The sequence below is a fragment of the Puntigrus tetrazona genome, chromosome 22 (assembly GCF_018831695.1).
Source record: "Puntigrus tetrazona isolate hp1 chromosome 22, ASM1883169v1, whole genome shotgun sequence".
NCBI classification, from domain to species: domain Eukaryota; kingdom Metazoa; phylum Chordata; class Actinopteri; order Cypriniformes; family Cyprinidae; genus Puntigrus; species Puntigrus tetrazona.
The window spans coordinates 11,658,317-11,680,941 of NC_056720.1; positions in this window are offsets into that span (position 1 = coordinate 11,658,317).

Here is a 22,625-nt window from a genome sequence, read left to right on the forward strand (position 1 = left end):
AACCTTAGCTTTTCAACTGGCAGATATCTTTAGGATGTGCTAATACAGCATTCAGGGGGCTTCACAGTATTGTGCTCTGTGCTTGCTTTGCCCTGCCGTGGCAGAACGAGGGGGAAGCTCCCCTTGCTGTCACTGCTGCTACAGGATTGTGACAGATTACAGGGCACTTCTCTGACCAATGGGTGGCCAGCACCGCTTCCCGGTCAGTGACCCATAATTCCCGGCATACCTATGCCGAGTTGACGTTTCTTTAATGGGTTACAGACCTCCGGCGAGCCAACGCCTTCTCAGTGCTATGATAGCCTATTAGCAATTCACCACAGCTTGCACTTTTTTTGTCTTTTTTTTTTTTTAAAGCCACCCTGCACCCTTCCATGCCACATCTAACCTCTTTCAACCCCGTGGTCCTGAGGGGACGACAACGGCAGAACTGAAAGGAAAGAGGCAGAGGAGAGAGGGAGGCAGCGATGCAAGTCGACCAAGTGTCAGGTGTGGACAGAAAAAAAGCCGGGGGGAATGACTAGGAGATGGGAGGATAGACAGATGGAAAGGGAAAGAGAGAAAGACCTGAAGCCAGAAGTGGCATTTGCTCAAAGCCATTCACCTATCTGCCATGAGAGATGATGCAATAATGGTAATGTGCCCGACTGCAGCGGTTCCCAACCAGTGGGTTGCAACTCAAAAATGGGTCGATGGTCTGTTCTGACAGGGTTTGGACGGCATGGAAAAAAAAAACAAAAAACTGTGCTAAATGCAAATAGCAAATTGCAGATAACCACATAATCCTGCTAAATAAATGGACGACTTTTCTTGTTGACCTAAAAAGCTGTATCCAATTTAAAAGGTCTTTTTCTTTTTTTTTTGAACCCATTGTCCATTTCTTACAGCGTTTCAGCTAACTTATCTCGCGCGTTATCTAAATCGTCATTGCCTTGACGATCGATAATGAAACAACAGATCTTTGTGTGTTCAGTGTTTTACAGCCGAGGCAATGTGCCTCGGTGTCTGTCATTGTGAGCGTGTTTGTACGGACTAGAACTCAACGAGGATCCAGCATGCTTAGTCCATCTGTCTGTGGTTGCAGTCCAATTCAACTCCAGTAACAACTCCACTCTGGCATAGATAAAGAGTATACAATATAAATAAGGCACTCATTATCTGCTTATAGTATCAGACAGATTTAGACAATAAAAATGCAATTTAGGGCTTTGTAGGGATGTACCATATAGTAAATCCAGAGATGATAATTAAACTGCAATAAACTAAACACCCATCTATTCATTTATCAAACCCGTTTGTCCTTATTTAATAGTAACTTAGGCATATATGTATACATACAGTGTGTTTGTGTGTGTGCATTTTTTTCTAGCAGTAGTAGAGGTGAAGTTATGCTCACAGTTTTTATTGAAAAAACTTCAGAGAAAAACTGTGTTTTATTAGAACCAAAAACGAAATAAAAAAACACCTCCTTTTTGAGCTTTCACTGTTTTGTTAAATAATGAAGAATTACTAACTTTCTTTGCCTGCATTTTTGCTACCTTCTATATATTTGTTCAATACACAACAGAACATTATATAACATTGTATAAGACAAAAAATTTCTTTTGTATAAATACATGAAAAAACCCAGATTTTTTCATCCGTCAAACCCCAAAAAGTAGAACAATGAAGAATTTGATCGATAGAGAAGTTTGAACAAATTGTTTGAATCTTCAAAAGCACAGAATTAGTGACTTTACCACTATCTGCATAAGTGTTCTCATTAGTAGGCTATGTAATAGCCCCTAAACACATGCTAAGAAGTTCATGACTTGCAGCAAAGCATCACGCGAGCTAAATTCCCTCTTATGCCGTAATAGATTTAAATCCTTCGAGAAACAACTTAGTAAGAGCTGCTTTGTTATAGTTTCTCCTTCTAGAGAAGCATTCCCTGCATCCTCCTCTACAGTGACTATACAAACAGGTTTAGACCTTGAACTAGCGCGACCTCCGTGCTGACAGGCAGATGAACTCCGGCATTTTCCATATCCCGCCCCGAAGGACTCCAACTACGTGAAAACACGGTGCAGTTATGCAGAAGACATGATGTAAGTGTCTGTCCATCTCAGAGTACATCTATATTGATTTTTAATAGAAGGAATGTGAGTTTACATGCATTTGCCAAGGTGTTCATAACAGTTTACATTTCTAAATGACAAAATACACCCTTAGAGTCGATAACGACGCAAGTTTACCTGACCATAAAGGTGCATTGACAGCATATCGTAATTACCGTGATTACAAGATAGAAACTCGAAAAATCTAAGGCTAAATGTAAAAATAACGCATTTGCATGGCAACTTTTACTTGTATTGTGTTTTATAGCCGCCGTTAACGTTCTTTCATGCAGGTTCGTTGTTGACTGTCGCTATAGAAACAGATAATTCACCGAGAACAGCAACGAGTTGAACTGAAGTTGAATTGAGTTGAAGTATTAGGGTAATTACGGCATAGTGCGAACACAGCAAAAACCGAACCCTTAAAGAACACCAGGAAACGGAAGCGCCGTGCAAGAGAAATTAACTTGATAATAATTAGAAATACAAGATTAACTTAAAAGTACATTTACTTGAACCTGAAGCTATTATCGCTATTCAGAAAGCGTACGCTTAACAGTACGCTAAAACACAGATGACGAACGCATATTGTACGACAGCAGTCAATGGTGTTATTTCAGAAAAATACATTTTGAATAAACTAAATTAATATTATGTATAAATGTATATTATGACACCGCTAGTTAATTTTTTTTAATAGAATCCTTACACCTTTTCTGCATTGATTTTATGGGAAAATATGCGTAATTTAACGAAGCTATTTGTATTTGAAATCCTACTCATTAGATAAAACATTTAATAAAAATCAACACACCTGGGACAGAGAATGTTGAAATTCAGATTCTTACGGTCATAGGTTACGCACGTGGGGATACGGTACGCAAGCAAGCTCTTAATGTATATCAGGACATCTCCTCTCACACTTGGGATCTCACTAAGACACATCCCAAGGGTTGTGGGTTGATTTACCTCTCTCGACTTCCTTCCTTTCTTTAAGCTATATCCCACAGAGAGACAAGTCCGTTCCATAAACATTTTCATAATCATTTCCGCCACCTGTGTCCATCCCACCACGTTGACAGATGCTCGCTTCCCGTCATCCTATGCGCACAACCATCCAGGGACATTTATTTTACCCCGGCATTAATTCAACGGGGAGCATCGCATTTAAAGGTGTCAACGTTGATGTCCGTGACGCTGGAAGAAAGACGGTATGAAAAAGGGAGATGAAGCGACTCCCTCGAATGCCCTGCACTCTGCATGAACTCTAGCCTCCTGCCACGAGGTTTGCTGTCTTTAATAATTTATTCATTTTTTAAAAGTTCACACGCTCTTTATATTCCGTTTGTAAAGCTACGGAAACCTGCTAAATCATGCAGCATTTACATTTGAGGAAGTCAACCCTCTTTGCTAGCTAATGCTTGAGCAATCTTATGCGTATACATTTCGCTTGATATTTTAACCCACCGCCAGCAAAGCCGTGTTTACACATGCTAGTAATTCACATAAACCAACTCAAACGTGACAGATGATGTATTCATCCTGGTGTTAAGAAGTAAAGTGCAAAAAAAAAAAAAAAAAAAAAGTGTCTTTTTCTGAAAACTCCGCCTTGGCTGCACTCCACTGGAAACATGACAGCAGAGAATTATGGGAAAGGGTGGGGGATTTCAAGCGAAAGGGAGAGCGAGTGAAAAAGAGGCCAAAGAAAAGTGATTTAGCCTCCTAGTTCATCTTCATCTGTGTCCTGTCCCAAAGACCTGGTTCATGAAATAAGTCCTGCTGAAAATCAATGCAGGGCCTGAGACTTATAAAGGTGACCCATTCAGAACAGGTGGCTTTTGTGGAGTGCTAAACTCTAGATTTGTACCGTTAAAACCAAGCTAAAGAAGAATTAATGGGGGGTTTCGATTCACTAAGCAGGGAGTCATTTTAAAGTGGGAACATGGCCAATTCTGTGCGTGTGAGATCATTTAGAAACCACTGAAAGGAGAAACATAAAAGTGATTTTTTTAAATTCTCTCCATAACCCATATTTATTTCCGATTTTTTGTTGAGTGTAAGTGTTTACAGGTACTTGCTGTTTCTTAGAATGCTTGAATTTTTCTTGAACTTTCTCTTATTGAGCTACATATTGTTTCAGAAGTTCTCAATTCAGAATGGAATTTGAAATGATTAAGTTATCATTTTATAATAATTAAAAAAATTGTGACAACGGACCAAAACATTAGTCATAAGTAGGACAGGTGTATTTGTAGCAATAGCCAACAATTTATTGTATGGGTCAAATTAAGTAATCTTGTGAAATTCCTATAATATATATATATATATATATATATATATATATATATATATATATATATTAAAACAAATTTAGTGATTAGTAATATGCATTGCTAAGAATTTTATTTGGACAATATTAAAGACCATTTTCACAATATTTAGATTTTTGTCAAATTTCAGATTTTTTTAAATTCATTAAAAAAATGACCTTTATAACTGGTTTTGTGGTCTGGGGTCACATTTGAAAGCAATTATATATATATATATATATATATATATATATATATATATATATATATATATATATATAAAATATATATATATATATATTAAAAATGCATATATAATATATATATATATATAATTTTAAGTGATTAAATTCTTAAATGTCACATTTCCAAGTTTAAATGCCACAAAAGTTATCAAATGTCTAAACTATAAAAAGAAAATTCTAATATTTTTGTACTTTTTTTAAATCGCCCTTCCTCCATCTTCTTTTTTTTAAATTCCTTTTCTTGTCACCTCGGGCTTCTCATTTCTCAAGTATTTCTTCCGCCTTGTTTAAAATAAATCAATAAAAAGTCCAGGGGAGGCGAATCAACGACACATGTGGCCGGGGGGCACGAAGCCCAACATATTCCTGCCATGATCACTTGCTCCACCGCTGTACACTTGACATCAGAACTGTGTTTGTGTGTGAACTGAGGAAAAGATGGTGACACATACAAATTTCTGCTCTATGACACGCGTGCCGAATCGGATGCCTCATTTATAATGTATATCGTGGATTTGTGAGTGATTTTCCATGCATACTAAAGCGGCACAAGGAAGAGCCTCTCCTGCGGAGAGAGAGGAGAAACAAAACAAAATGCGAGGCATGTTAAAGGAAAACCAAAATATAGAACAAGAATGAGTAATTGCCTCCAGGGACCAATTTCAATATTCCGTGCCATTTGTACTTCCACACTAGCGCGTCATGCGTTCAAGTGAGCGCCCCTTATAGTGTGAGTCACAGGGATTAGGCATCTCGCCACATATAAACAGTTAAGATTATTCAAATTGGGATCAGACATAGCGGCTTTAACATCGTCATGTTTTCAAGTTAGGCCAGGATGAGTGTTCGGCGGATTTGCAGCATTTAACTGACACCGGCAGGTAATCTAATGACGACTTAGCAGGATTACGCCACTGTGCATATGGCGACACCTTCACCTGTTCTCTATCCTTTGGCTGAGTTCAAAAATTGCGGTTCTCAACTGGTGGGTCGTGACTCAAAAAGTGGCAAAACGGGCTGTTCTGACAGACTGGTGGACAGCAGGGAAAAACAATGCTAAATACAATAACAATGCTAATCATGTAGCAACATAAATATGTTTGTCAGCTTTCAAAAGACAGGGTAAATTGCTTCTCGTGCCTTTAGTAAAGTTGTGTATCCAAGCAAATTCTACAGAATTTTGGTGCTAATTCGTTTGTCATTAAGGAACAGGTAGCTAAATTAGCAAGATGCTAACACAGACAGATTGCATGTCATTCTCAAACACACTGCAGTAAATTAAACAAGGTACAAAAGCTAAACTTATTGTAACATGGCAATATCAATAAACTTAATAATAATAATTAATAATATATATATTTATATATTCAATTTCAAATTAATATTTTTAAAGGGTGTTTTCTCAAAATGAATTTTACTTTACATTTTTAGTCCTGTCTATATCCTAAAGGTTTGTGTGTTCAATTATAGTTTGCTTGATTATATATATTTTAGTTGCTCAAAAATTGTGAAAATACACTGTTTTCAGTCTGTTCTAGGTCTTTTCTGAATTATGGAGTGGTAAAAATTAAATGACATGCCCAAAATTCCTTCTGTAAAAACATCTCTATTATTTAAAGTTTTGTATGAATTTTAAAACTGAATTCATCCAGAGTTCAGATTTTTACACTAGAAATGTATACAAATTAGTGCGTACCTAATTACATAACCTTAACATTTTAGAAAACTTGTAACACAAAAAATTATCAACGTAATCAATCATCTGTCTGCCAATAACCGGTAGAGACATATTGTATATCACTATAGAAAATATTACCTAGATTACATTAAATAAGGGTTTTAATACAGAACGCCACTTCTAAAAGCAAAACCGGTTGAGAATTGCTGGATTAAAACGACCCAGACAGCCAACATCAGCATTGCAATCCTGCATTACAAAATGAAAATAAAAAAAGAGAAAGAATGAAATAAATAAACATGACAAGCGGGTACTTAACACGCAGACTCCCAGGCTGAAACCTGATGAGGCCCGCACTCCCAGCCGAAACTTCAACAAATGCTAAGTGACACGCTTAAGTGGGTTCAGGTTGTGCAACCAGAATAATTCACTAAAAATACAAATGAGGCCACACAACGGCTGCAGGAGAGGGAACCAATAACTATTCACCCATTCAAATGAGCCTCGGGTTGGAGGTCTCCTCGGTTCCCAGGTGCACGCACAGCGGTATTGACCGGCCTGCAGTCATCGAGCAGACACGTAACGGGCTGTATAGACATCATGGATTCCCTCATTGAGAATCAATATCAAATAACCCCACTGTTCACTGGCAATTATGGTCGGTATCCAACATCTCAGGCCTCTTTATTTTCCACCTCCATCATTAAATGTGACCTTCAGGCCACTTTCTGGCTTCATTCTCCAGGTAGAGATGGAGACACGGGAGCAGGCTTTGGGGGGATTCAGCTAGGGCCACAAGGGAGGTTGCAGGGGCATCTTCTATGACAGATCAATTATGGTTGTACCACTGGGCTTTGGGCCAGCTCCTCTTCCAATGCCACTAATAGAATCCCAAAGTCACCAATGACATTACTGACTAGATAGGTTAGCCTTTAGGTTCTAGAGGTCTCGAGTCACTGTCCCGGTCCTGTCATGCATTGACCGCTTGACCTATACCTACTGGAGATAGGTAACCATCATTTGACAGGCTGCATCGCAAGAGCACGGACATATACGTCCAGTTAACCTCCACACTGACTCATAATTGTCCTCGCCATTGATTTCATGGTGCCACTGATTGCTTCTTGCTCTGAAGAGACCCGAGATTATAGATACGCTAGGTGCACGGAATATCAAATAAATGGTATTTGGGAGATCTTGCTGCAGAGATTTCTCTTCATCATGGTCTGACAAGGTAAGGGAACAACTTCAATATTTCTGTACCACTGCTTCTCAGCTCCCAGACTGATTCAGGATGGATTATTCCAAAATCACACTCTCTGGAATAACAACTGGGAGAATTCAAAATTCCGGGCCAAGATCAAGATTAGTCTCCGATTACTAACGTGAAAAGTGTGCACCAACACCAAAGTATGCGAGTATGAAACATTGCTGCAAATTCTCAAGCCGCCTCACTAGATAAAGAATTGCGACAGCTAAATGACAAAACAATCTTTCGCTATTCCAATTCTACATTCTCTGAGGTATTTCCTACACTGTCTCAGTTTCACACCCAACAGAAAACCTCTCTCTCTAATTCAATATGGTGGGTTGCTGTCCGGGTGCCTTGCACAGGCAATGACAGCCCTTTTAAATTCTCCATTGCCAATTACACTTATTCCTTCTGGTGGAGAAAGAAAGGAAAAAAAGAGCAAGGGGGAAAAAAGGAAGAGAAAACGTGGCGACGATGAGCACTTGTTTGACAGGGCCGATGTGGAGATGGAAATGTGGTAATTTGGAGTAATTCGGCAGTGTGTCGACGGTAGCCGGGCCTGCCTGTCCGTCCGCCAGAATAAATGGGGTCAGCCGCGTGTGATCGGCAACTTTCATTTATATGTAAATGACCCCGTCACCGTAAAGCAGCGGCATGCAGCCGCACGAGCACACACACACACACACACACACACACTCAAATAGCACGTTAGCTACCACCCAGTCTGCCTCAGCTCCCTTCGCTACACTTGTAAAGCATAAATACGCAAATACCTCATAAATAGGCACGCAATACCGACGCACATCTGTCATAATCGTCAATGCTAAGCTACAGGTTGAAAAACCACAGCCAGAACAAGCATATGCTGACTAGCCTTTAGCTTAGCATTTTCACACTGCGTATTTGACATACCACTCAAATGACACTCAAAGTTTACTTGAGCTTTTCAAAAGCGTACGTTTATGTTAAATCATATTGTTTTTTATCAGACATGTCACAAAAGTTATTAATGTCAACATTTCAGACAATCAATGATACAGGATTCTGTAAAAGCTACAAACGCCATACATTTTGCATGTTGACGTATTATGTTTATTTACTATGACTTATTTATGAGCCTGGGCCTTTGAAGATGTATCGATTTCATTTTCACATCTTTAGACGAATTTTGGTATCAATTAATTCATGTCCAGGCTATCACTGGAATATGTAAAATTGCATAATTCAGCTCTCTGGGTCGTGAATTTTTTGGATTTAGAAGTAGTAAATTATTTATAGTGCAGAGATAAATCTGTCTGCTATATATCTGGGGCAAACAGGGCAGCAAAATAGATTTTCCTCACCAATAAAAGGTCCCTGTTGTGAATATGAATGATATCTTTTAATAAGGGCAGTTTTTCTTGCATTCATGGTTGTGTTGTTTCTCCTTTAATTTAATATTAAACATTTCCTGTTTATCTGGAGCATTAAATAATGTGCAAGGATATAGAAACACATTCCTTTCAAAAGTTCTCCAAGGATTCTTGTCTTAATTTTTCAGACTCTCGCGGCGTAGCTTGCCATCTAAATTCCTGCTGCAGTTGATAAGGTGGAAAGCTGCATCCGTGCTGCATGCTGGGAATGCATGGCCAAAGAGATGCTTTCCTGCTGAGCTCAGGCCCTGAAGAACAGAAGCTGACTCAATGTCTGTCACATCGTATTGCAGCCCATCTCCCAGCATCACACCAACTTAACATTATAGTTCTTCTCTAACTTTGCTTCTCTACTCAGAATCTTCTCGATACACACTTCTTGTCGACAGGGTGATATGTGTGCCAGTCATTTGAGAACATTAAAGGAAAATGTTGCATTTTTCCTAATCACTGAAAGTAGAAGATTCGTGAGAACGCCTCATTCATAAAGCTGACTCACCTTCTGCCTCATAAATTCTTCAATAACATCTTTGAACTTGAAATAAGGTGGTCAAAAACACACAAGCTATTTAAGGGTTTGACATCTGCATACTATGACTCAAAGGCAAATCAAAGTGAATCAAATTAGAAGAATAGTTCACTAAAACAAAGTTCAGTTTCTCACACAAAGCTTTTGTATTGCTTCAGAAGACTTAAAATACAGCACGTAAGTCATACTGGCCCCATTTATGAAACCTCTATGTAAAAGCTTGAAAGGTTCAGGTCATGTTTCCCGCAACTGCATGGAAAACAGCGACCAGCAGTTTCAAAATTTTTCTCTACTGTTAGATGTTTTTGAGGACTAGGGGGGGGGGATAAGGTGGATTTGTTTTGGTAAATTCCCTTTAACAATTCAACAGCAGCTGCTGCAATAAGGTCATTCACATTTCATATTTTACTGAACTGATTGACATTCTAGTACTTGTCGTCCTGTTTTTTTTAAGTCATTTTCTTTGCACAGGATGCATGTGTGTACCCAAATCATTTGCACAATTAACCAATCAACTTTCTTAAGAAACTATGCATAAGAAATGTGCAAAGATTTTTTTTTTTAAATATCATTTCAAAGTCATGTTGTCTGAACGTCTGTTATAATATGATTCATACTCATATTCATCTCTCAAAACTAAATGCTTAACCGAAGACAGCAGGTACTTGAAAGGAATTTTCATTCCGCTGAAGACAAGACTTACCTCAGAGGACACCTTGGCCTTCAATATTATGAGGCTGCCGTTTCTCAGAAAATCACAAGATGTTGTATTTTGTATAACCTTGTGATACTTACTTATATCTAAAATCAACATATAGGCTAACTATAAATGGTCTACTGCCAGTACTGTTATATACGTTTATATAATGCCATGTATTTTGGATGTATACTAAGGTGATACATGTATTTTAACATTTACTATGGTAATGCCATGGTATTTATTGAAGTACTTCAGAGTACTGTGTAAATGCTGTAGCTAAGAATATGATAAGGGTAAGAATTCAGTGCCATATGCATTTGCACAGTACATTTGTAAAGGAAGGAGAATTTTACATAAGCAAAAATTAAGTGCACCAAAATTAATACACCTTAAAATTACTTTTCGTTTGAGTTTAATGTCACTAAGCTATTTAATTTTTAAAGGGTTAGTTCACCCAAAAATTAAAATTCAGTCATTAATTACCTCTTGCTATTCCAAACCCGTCAGACTTTCATTCACCTTCAAAACACAAATTAAGATATTTTCTGACCCTGCATAGACAGCAAAGCAACTACCATGCTCAGAAAGGAAGTAAGGACATCTTTATGTGACATCAGTACTTTTGTGTGTAAAAAACAAAAATAACAACTTAATCAATTTCTTCTTTTCCGTGGCAGTCTCTTTTATTTTAGCCCTTGAATGTGTCAGTTGCATTGCTGTTTATACAAGGTCAGAAAGCTCTTGGATTTCATAAAAATATTTGTGCTCTGAAGATGAACGAAGGTCTTACAGGTTTGGAATGAGGGTGAGTAATTAATGACAGAATTTTAATTTTGTCGTAAACTATCCCTTACCTTCTTCTCTAATCATCAGTTATATCTAACATTCCAATATTTTTAATAATGTAAATTTAGCAATAAAAGATACACAAAAAAAAAAAAAAAACAAGAATAGCAGTACTAGATAGCCCCCAGCCATGCTGAAATTTCATTGTTCCAAATTCTTGATGTATTCATTTTCATTGTGCAAAGACGGGTAATTTACCATGTATCACATTGTGCCTGATTAGGACGTAGTGTAACTCTCAAAGTGGCTTAAATCCCTTGATGTCGGGCTGTGCTGACTGTGTCTTCGCTTGATCTCCATTTCCCTGTCTCCCAAGCCCTCCTCTCCTGCACTCTTCCCACCTCCAGCCTCTCTTTCTCCCTCTCTTTCTCTCTCTCGTTCCGTCAGGGTTGGGGAATGAAGACTTCAGGGCCAAGCAAACAAATTCTAATAAATTGCTGTAGCGTGACTGGAAAGCTCAAGTTCTAATCCTCCTGGTTTCTCCCACCTCTCTGCATATCGGCCGCTGCATTAATTCTCACCAGTGGGCCGTGGTGGTGGTACGTGGTCTGAGGGAGTGTGGTCACGTCTGTCCTGCCTGTTGCACCTTCACTTAAGCCCCACGTTCACGACTAGTGCACTTTTAATAAAAACGTCAGCCACCGTGATCGGAGGCCAAACATTGAAGAAAAACATCCTGTAATCTGTCAGGACAAGGGAAGGCGAGAGGTTGGAGAGAAAGAGAGAGGGAGTGAGAGATAGCGAGATACAGAGGTGAAAACAAGTGGAAACCAAAAGGAAGCTGACACAGATTGGTTGGTTTGAAAGGGTGGGGAGGGAGGGGGTGCCATTGTCACCATGGCAACACCTGACCTTTAAAAGGTGAAGCAAAGTTAGGGCAAAGTTGTCTCTCTTTCTCACTTAAAGGGAGTGACATTTAATAGTCCCCACAGGTCAAAGGAGGGTAACAAACACCAAAGTAAAGGCTGCCAGTTGATTAAATAAGGGACCACTATATCATCAAAATCTCCTAGGCTTTGGGGGCAACGAGCCTATCTTTTAGGAAGCAGGGTCATATCTTCAAGGACTAGGCTATAGGAAGGTCCCAAGAATGCACGTTAGCAGCATCCAGTGATCCTTTCAGACTTACTTAGTCATCTGACATTACACTCGGGATTCTAGCTGGTGCGATTTTCGTTTTACAGTTTGACTTCTCATGCATAAAAGTTACTACAGATGTAAAAGGTTGGAGACAGGTGGGGCAATCACCCCAACCCCAATTAACTGCTCCTTCAGTACCAGTAAACCTGGCACGATAAAGATCAGTCCTTCCGATACCATCCATCTTTACCTCTCCTTTCTATATAAGCCTCTATCCCCGTCTATCTCCGTGTCTTGTGTCCGTTAATTAACTAGCACTGCGGGTCATTGCCACGCATTCATCTCTAGCAAGCCATTGGCCACTGGAATAGATCCGGTTCCCTCGAGTTTTAAATGATTCAAACATTTGCCCTTCAATGTTCCTGTGGCGAAACGTGTGAGTGTGTATGTGTGTGAGGGGATTAGACCCTCGCCTCCATCTGCCTCAGCCCACGCACTTCTCTACAGAAACTCTAGCTCCTCTCTCATGGAAATTTCCACCGCTATTTCAATCACTCCTTTTCCTGACTCATTTGCTCCAAATGTGTTTCACTTAGTCGATCAGACAAATGACTCAGCACTTTTAACATTCTCCATCACGATTTTCGAAACGGCACCATGAAGACGAAAGGAGCGAGAGAGAAAGTCTACAAGACGATCTATGCAATCAGCACAAACCAAAATAAGTTTACGCTATTTGGTCAAAAAGACCAACTCTAATGGCGTAGCTGTTGTGATACACATCACGTAAGCAAGAGGAAAGAGAAAGCGGTGGACAGAGTGAGGGCCATGAAAACTGGAGCAGCTGTAACCTTGTGCCCCTGTTAGCTCCCAGTCGTAAATGCCCTCTAACTGAAGAGGAGCCGAGAAGGCCAGCGGTACATACAGTAAATACATTAATTACACACTCAATGTGGCTTCGAGCGCCACTATGGCAGCCGTCGAGTTGAGTGGGGGTGGTACACAGAAGACTCTCTGGGGAGCATTGTCCACAATCCCCTTAGCTAATTACAGATGCTGCAAGGGTCCATTTCCCATCACCTTTATGCTTTCATGCCTTTTATTTCGAGCATAATCTCTTAGTAGATATTTCTTACATCCCATAATGAGCAGGTTATTACTTTAGACAACAAAGAGGGCAGCAGGAGGGAGAGAGGGAGGGGAAAGGGGTCTAGGCTGTTAACAACTCAAACGGTTACGTTATTACGACCCTGCCAAAATCAAATAACTTGTCAAGTTGGCTGTCGGTCTGTAGTGCAACCTTCCCCGGAGGTAGACTGGGCGGTATGACTGCTGAGCAAGTGCATCTAATAAATACATAAATAAACGCATACATAAATAGTTCATCAGACTAGGCCGACCCATCTGAGACAGTACCTGAGGCAGGAGAGAGAGAGAGGGCAAACTGCTTGCTCCATTGGCTGAGGAGATGCCTGCCTCCAATGATCGATCTGGAGAAGCAACATCAAGCAGCATCATTCACCCAGACGATGAGCGGAAGAGGGGATTCAGTCTGTCAGTCAAGCCAGAATTGACCTCTCTGTGCCACAGCCAGACTTGAGGCCTACGCCTGGGTAACTTCCATGCATTGGAGTGCATCTGGTTCACTTGGATCCTGGGGAAAAGGGCAGCTTATCTAAGCTCCATTAAGCGCCTATCTTAATGTGGTGCAGTTACAAATTACTGAAGAGAAATGTGTGAAATGAACTACTATGAGATCTGGATTCACCCTCAATGCAAACCTGTACATGTGCACATGCACTGCTCCCAAAGATATTTGAGAAAAGATGAGTAAGAGGGAGCCAGAGGCAAAGGGGTTGAAGTGACTCTGCACACTGGCAATGTGAAATATTTCCTGTTATCAAGTCGCTGGTCAGGGGACAAGCATGGTTTCCTGAATTGAGAAGATAAGTGGCTCTGATAAAGTAAGTTAGCATTGATTAATCCATGAAAACTTGGAGCTGCAGAGTTGGGAGTTAATGAGTAGGGCTTTCAATTGACCCTAACACATGCGCTCACACGCAAACTCATTTTTACCAGAGCACAGGATCCCAGCAACTGCTTCCCATGTTATTTTAGCATGTTGTTGTCGATCGATTCATCTGACATTTGTTAGCACAGAAGATTCACAATGCAATTGGACCTTAACAGTCCTCTTGGACACCTCATGTACATCTGCACAAGAACAAAAAGGTCAGAACAAATATGGGACCAGGTTATTTATCTACAAATGCATAAAAGAACAAAGAGCTTTGAAGGGGCGAAGAAACTCACGATGAGCACAGGCAGTAATGGAGACTAATGCTGGCACATCTTTTTGACACTCTAAGTCGGGTCGTTTGCTTTCGTTGGCAAACCGGTAGCGGCAATGCGAAAGGGCAAGCATGAGATGGAATACATGAGCCGTGAAACAGTCAAGCTCAGGAGCTTGTGTTAACAACAAATGAGGCGGGAAACTGAATTAAGGTACATTGGGAAAAAAGATTACCGCTTGATCCTGAAAATACGATGATGGTAATGACACCTTCTTGGGTTCAGACTTTTGTACTTAATTGTTGTTACTACTGTGGAACAATTACATGTAAGACTTAATGAAAGGATTCTGAAACATAGCATGTTTAATACTACATATTTCTAGCACAGTTAATGCGACAAGAAGACTTCTGTACTCTTCTGAGTGGTGACAGAGAGTAGTGTAACTACTGCATGAATTAATCACATTTAGCATAGCCATGAAACTCAGACTAGGCCAGCTGAGTCCTCGGCAATAAAACCAATGAGAGAAAAAGGAAGGTTTTACTTCCTGCATTGATTTCTTGAATTCCTTTATTTAGCTGTATAACAGCTTTCCTGCACATTTTCACATCCGCTCCTTACTACATACGCACACACACACAAAATTGACTTGTTTTCTTTAAAAAAAGAAAAAAGTGGTAGTTACAGTGGAGGCACTTGCAACTGACATTAATGGGGCCATTTTTGGAGGATTTAAAAGCAAAAACTGTAGCATATCATTTTAGAAAATCACTTTAATTCTTCTGTTAAAAGTTGTGTATTATTTCAGCTGAACAACTGTTTCAAATTCCTGTAGTCTTTTTAAGTTAATGGCAGTGTGTTGCCATGGCAACAAAGTTGTAAAATTGGACATAACTTCACATAAGAAAGGATTTTTTTTATTGTGACTATATGCACAGCCTGATTTTACTGAGTACCGCATATATGTCCCTAGATTAACGCTCTTTGTTGACCCTGGAGCAACATTGTGATTAACCAATCATATTTGAAGAACCAGTTTATAGTTTTTGTGAAGCTTGGGCTTATAATCAGTGTTTGGTGCTTGTACTCCAGCATCATCCATCTATCATTTCCCTGATTTCAGGGATTACCCATGTTTAAGCTTAGGTTTAGGTGTAGAAATATGGTCAAGATATTAATGGTCAATATTTGGATTAAATTGTTGTTCCGGAACATAACTAACTCAAGATCAGAACGCATGTCTACACTATTAAAAAACAGTATTTTGCTGTTTATGGATTAGTCCCATTTTTGTGGTTAACCCTTGAGATTTTAAAGAAAAGGAGAGAAAAGTGTTGAAATTTATTGTAATTCTTAAGACCTACAAAAGCTAACAAATTGCTAAATAGTTAGCTTATTCCCAAGCAAGTTTGTACTAGTCAGGCTTGCCAATAGCTGGTTTAGCTGGCCTCCAAGTAATAAAATTCTAAAAATACTGGCAAACATATTAGCTAGAGTAGGCCGGAAAATAAGGCAGATTTATTTTCCATCTAGGCCACAACAAAAACAATTGGATTCCTAAGGTAGAACAGTTTGTTAGAATATTTTTGGCGGAAGGATAGCACAAACTACACAGCATTTCCGATTCATGCTTTTGGATAAGACAGAATGTGCTGCAGCATGCTTGCTAGTATTAGCACTTCATTATCCAAAGAGCAAGGGCAGGGAAAGTTAATCTCAGCACAGTGGAAAGGCTCCATCAGACTAACAAAACCACAAGCCCTTAAGTCAGGCGCGCAACACTGCTAAGTCTCCTGTGCCACTCTTGGGGGTGGGGGTTTCTCCACAGCTAATTTCCTAATTCCCCTTTGGCTTCCTTAGAGTGTAAATCAAATGAGATTCAAGACCCTGCTCTCAACCCTTCCTCATCCTTCACACAGTCTTTTGTTTTAATGCCATTTTCCAGTAGGGGCCCTGGATATTCTGAGAAAAAGACAGCACTACAAAAAAGACCCTCCCCATGATAGGGAGCGTAAATCAGCACCTGCTGAAACAATCTAATAGCACTGTATGGACCTTATATACCAGCAGGGCTTCGCCAGTCATGCATGGCTATTGTGCACATGTGCAAATGTAGTCTCGAAAAAAAAAGTAAAAGTAAAAGTAAAAAGTAAAACCCACTTTGTTTACCTCATGTAAAACTGATGAAGGGCAATGAGCGACACCCATAAGATCAAAACTCATTGCCTCAGAGAAGTCGTAAAAAGGTCCAGTCGGGTTTCTAAATGGCTTGGTCATTATCTCTGACCAAAAAAAAAAACAAAAACACATTTTATCCATTCCAACAGGCTTTTCAGGAAGTTTCCTGCTTTGGCTGGCATTGACGATGTGGCACAATATCAGCGGGCTGGCAGGGCGAGGGGTGGGCAGGAGGGGCGAGGATTGGGCTCTCAGTATGTGGCCTCAATCCGTCAGACTGCCATCCAAGCGCTCTCGTCACATCAGGTGTGTTGGAGATATGCCATCGGGCACGCTGCGAGGCTCGAGTCAGGAAAGAGATCGAGAGATTTCTGTGCACAGCCCGGGAGCCTCAGATAGCAGAATGGCGGACAGGCATGAAAGCCCCCTGAATGGGGAGTTATTTGTTTGTCAAACTCGCTCCGACTGTGTGTGTGTCAATGTTTCTTCTGCTGCTGCTGTGTGTGTGTGTCCCTTTGACGTGCCTTTATTGTTTCGTGACTTTGGCTATACAAGCAGACACGCCATATTTGATTGCACTATGAATCTCGTTTAATAATAAGTTAAGCATATTAAGAATTGCAGTGGAACAGTGGAAGCTGTTGGGGCGGTTGCTTTTTGAGTTGACGTGGCAAGCACTTTCTAAGTCTGATAGAAAAGGAAATGACATTTATGAATCTAGATCTCGGAAACCATACAGTCACACGTTGAAAGGGTTCTAAAACTTGAAAAAACCAAAGAGTGTGCAGGAGCTGGAGGATTTTTCTGAAGAACAGCAGGCAGTTGAACTGCTCAGAACCAACGTGAGGGACTCGTGAACAGCTATCATGCAACACAGAAAGACAGTCGTGGATTATACAAGAAAGAGATTCAAAGAGTATTTAAACTTTTTGAATAGTGTCATTTTATAAATTATGTAGAATAATAAACATCTTCAACGTGAAATAGCTTATTCAGGGAGTACAAAAATTACCATGCAATCTTCATTATTTAGTTAAAATGACTAACATTTGTATATTCTGCAATCTGTATGTATGCGCATCCTAAATACACGCTTATATTCAACAAACTATTTCACCATTATGATACATTTTGATGCAATCTACTTTTGCATAAATATTCATGTAGGATTTAATAGGTGCATGTGTCATAACACAGTATGCAGACGTATTTCACAAGACATTTAGTGCAGCGTTCATAATCTTATCTCTAAGCCACCACTTGTCACTACAGGAGAGCATGTGTAGATAGTAACGCCGTAAGGGTGAAAGTGCTTCCTATGGAGCAGGAGCTTTTACTGAGATACCCATGATTCATAGACCCGTATATGTGACTCATATTCTGTACCACTGACTCCACCCTGGAGCGAGGTGTGTGTGTGTGTGTGTCACGCATGTGCGTATCTCGCATGGAGATCCTCGGCCTTCAGTTCATCAGCTGAAATGACAGCCAGCCAGGTCAGTGCCAAGATGCTGAAACATACGAAGGCAGGCCTCTGGCTCTGAGCACTTCTCTGCAGGAGGTCATCACTGTCACTCCCCTCTCTGACTCAATAACCTCCCCAACACACACACACACAAAACACAACATATAGCCCAAGTAAGCGTTGGATGGTATATTATATTCAAGACTCTCAAAGACTCATACTCTTGGTGAAAGGCTGATGTGAAATTAAGCAATGCTACGAACACTGCAAGGATTTTACCATGCATTTAGTCACTAAACTTTTAATTAGATTAGATTCACAGGGTTCACGTGACAAGTGAGCATAAAGTCAGAGATGCTGTATTCCTAACATACAGTATAGTAGAAATATGCTAGAAGTTTCTGTATTAAAACTATAATAGCATAACTAATCTTATACTAAAACAAAAAAATGATGCATATTCAGTAAGTGAAGATGATTCGAAACTCATATTTAAGAAAATCTAGTTGATATATTAGCGGCTGTTCGGTCAAACTGATTAAAATCTAAATACAAAAACACAACTTAAAGGTATTTTAGTGCAAATGCATAAATATATATTTTGAGGATATAAAGTCGCTTTAGCTATATCCACATACAGGGTTTGAACCTCAACATGCATACATTAAAGCACAAACCTTAACACACTTCCATAAAACGCCTGGTGGGGAGCTTGCCCTAAAATTAGTCACCTGCAGACACATCTCCAACGCATCCATATGATCTATAAATCACTCAAGAACCTCATGACCTTGTTCCCCAGTTCACCAATGGCTCCTATACCCACAGATTTTCTTGTCCTAAAACCCCAGACCTCGTCCCTCTGCCTCATCTACACGGGTGCACGCACTGGACGATTAACGCACAATTATCAGAGTGGATATTTTATCCGATCCTGCACCGCTGCTACATAGACTAAGAGTCGTTTGGCAATCGCTTGCAGCCTGGCTACCACCAAGTGGGAGTTTATATCAATTTACCAAGTCTGCAATGAATGATTTTGGGGAGAGAGGGGGGGTGGGTGAGCGGATGGAGGGAGGGAGGTGTAAAAAGAAAAAAAGAAAGAAAGAAAAACTTCGCTCACAGTAAACTCACTGACAAACAAGCAGCCACCATCCGCGCTTTGTGTGTACTTTAAATTCAATAAATAAGCAAAGGTGAAGAAATAAATCAAGTGGAAACTGATGAACAACAGGAGATTAAATACCATTGAGGCGTGCAAAACAAATATTTCAATAGCGTTTTTAATAGAGACACGACACACATGCGCGCATTACACTTTCGCTTCCTCTCGCCACAGTTGTTGAGCACTGCTGCAATGCACATTCACCCAAAATAATAATCACCATCATCATCATCCACAGCACCAGAGGCACAACACACACAGCCAGCCTTCCATAGTGAGTGCGTCATCTCCTCCAAAGGAAGAACACAAGTCTTTATTAATGACTATCGGCTTGTAATTAACACTGAATAATACATGAACCTACAGCTGTGCAAAGCTGAATAGTCAGCTGGTAATTAGGGTGCTAAAGAGGAGGGTGGAAAATGGTTCCCAGGAATATTATTATGAGCTCATTAAAGCAACAGAAACTAGTAAACTGAAGTAAGGACCGCCCAACACTTGCACTGTCCGCTAGCCGCAGCTCTTTCTAGATACACCCCGGGCTATTTTCAACTTTCCAAAGAATTTCAAAAATTCGAACTTTTCATTTCGTGAAGAATAAAATGTCAGCGCTTGCTATTTGATTGTGCGCGGAGATAAAGTGATCAGCAGATTAAAAACATGACTTTTTTTTTGCGCTTTGTCTGCAGATTACTGTAATAATTTATATATGCCTATATATATATTCGCACGATTACTTACGTTAATTTCCATGTCCGGCGAAGTCAGCCTGGGAGTTCCACACCATGCATTGCACTGATGTGTAAGAAAAGTCGCACACATCCAATGTGGCTTAAAGGTGTGAGGAAGTTCGGAATTACCATTCAAACTTTTGGCGCTAATAAAAATCTTAATAAAGTTTAGTAGTCTACTCCTTAAATAAAAAAGAAACAACCTAAATTTGGCTGAACTTTAGTTTTGGAGAAGGCTAGAATGCTGCATATGCTTTTATTCATTTCAAGCTGTGGTGGGTTCCCACTGCATGATCTTTTGACACCGACAAAAATTTCTAAGGTGGTCGGAAAACTTTTTTGCTAGGCTGTTTTTTCTTATAAAACAGAGATCTGTCCACCTTACATGCATGTGTAGAAACTACTTAAAGGCTCCTAGTGAAAGGCTTTCTTCTAAAGAGGATTAAAAGTGAAACGCCACATGCATTAGTGGGTATGCTTCTAAAGGAATTTCATAATACATTTGATGATTTCGTAGCTCTTTGTATAAACTGGAATATGGCTTTTGTTACTTATGTAAGACAGAGACTTCATATAACCTGCAGCATAGTAATTTCATAAGGTCGTCATATGCACAGTCCTTTAAAAATCAAATAGCCTAAATGATTTCAAATGGTTGAAGTGTATGTATATGTCATTTTAATGGAATGGTTTCTAAATATGCCACTGATTGGTCACAAGTAAAATTAAAGTCCCAACCTAAAATCACATGCTATTGGTTGCTCAAAGCGAGCAATAATTGGTCATACATTATAACAATACTTTTAAAAGTATGAATAAATCTATGGCAAATGATCAAATAGGGTTAACTGAAGCTTAAGTGTGTACTTTCGCACTGAAAACAAGCCAACCAAACTCTGCCTGTTTTTCATTACACAACAAAATCAATCCTGCCCCCAAAGGTACAGATTGGCTGAGCCGAGCTGTTGCTATGACAGGCTGGAATGCAGAAACAAATAACAGCAAATGTTTTGATAAAGTTAGTCAAAGGTGCATTTACACTTTTTTCAGATAAACTACAAATGGCTTTTCATACTGGTGCCTGCTTTCAAACCGCCGAGAAAGGAGAAAGTGTTAAAAGCACTATATTTAAATACGTTGATACATATTCTCAGTTTTATGGGTGAAAGTAATAAATTGCTGCTTTTAATATATATAACAGGAGTACAATCGCATATTCAGACTCCGACTTCAATGCATTGAATCAAGAACCCAATTTTAAATTGATGTTTTCTAGTAATCTTTCATAATCAAAAGAAAATATAATTAATTTATCTTCTAGTGCCATCAGTGTTTTTTTTGTTTTAACGGCATGACTATCTGATAATAACCAACTAACTCGTCTTTACGCACTTCATCTTCTGAAGTGAGTTTGCCTGTTTAACATGGCAGACATACAGTGGGCAGCTGATTTACTTGTTAAATAACATTCAAATCCTGCAAAGTGATACAACCTCTTACTCAGAGCGCAGGCCGTTTATTGCAGTCCTCTACAATAAAAATTCACCACGTCGCCAAAGTGCCAATGCGCAACTGCAATTGAGGTCTTTCTCAGCAACAAATCCTGGACTCTGCCACTTCGAGTGTGGCCGCTGCAAAACTTCCCCATTCATTTAGTTACTTTCTATTGCTTCGATAGAGTCCGCCAGGGTCTGGGATTGAAAACCAAAAGTGACGTAAATCACTTTCCTTTGGCCCTCGGCTCCCAGCGGAGAAACACAGATCCCTTCTTTACCCTCCCCCTCTCCCTACTTTCTTCTCTTCCGGTCTCAAGCAACAGCCGCTCTCATATTATCTATCCCCCTCTCTGCCCGCTCTGCAGTTCTCTCTTCTAATCCTCGTTCCCGCACGCTATAGTGCTTCCTCTAGACGCCTGCCTCAGCTGCAGCAGATTCTGACGTAGTTGTTTTGTTGCTGGCTGGCATTTGTCTATTGTTTTACCTAGGGTTTTAACTTCCTCGATACAATAAGATGGATTTTGACTTCGCAGTGCAAAGCCTGCTTGTTCTAAAGGAGGGCTGCATCAAGTAATTAGCTTGGCATGCGCTATTTCATGTTAGCGGTATATATAAGTGCCAGCCAACATTCTGGCGGATTGAAACGCTAAAACGAGCAATTGCACAAAAATAAAAATAATTGCTAAGCATACATACTGTATAAAGTACATAAATATATGAAAGTACTAAGTTCATCCTTCCACTGTGTAAATGAAACATACTTTCCACGTTTGTTAAAACAAAAAGTTGCTTGGATCCAAATGTATTGTTACATGTTTTTTTCCCAGTCGTTTGCTTTCACTTAAGACACTTTATTTACTTAAAAGACATTCTGATACACATACATGCATACACTAACTGTCTACGGTCTATAAGGCAAAATATTTGTAAAACAGTCTTGAATCAAGTGCATACATATAGCGAAATTATTTTTCTTTTATTGCTGATTGCATTTCTGCAATTTTAAAGTCAGCCAAAGTAATGTTTTTAAACTTTATGTAAACTTATAATTTTTTAGTGACTATGTTACTGAAAATTACCACCCCTAGTCTAGAGGTATTATTGTTTACTGAAATTAATAAATACTATAAAAAAGTGATTTTATTACA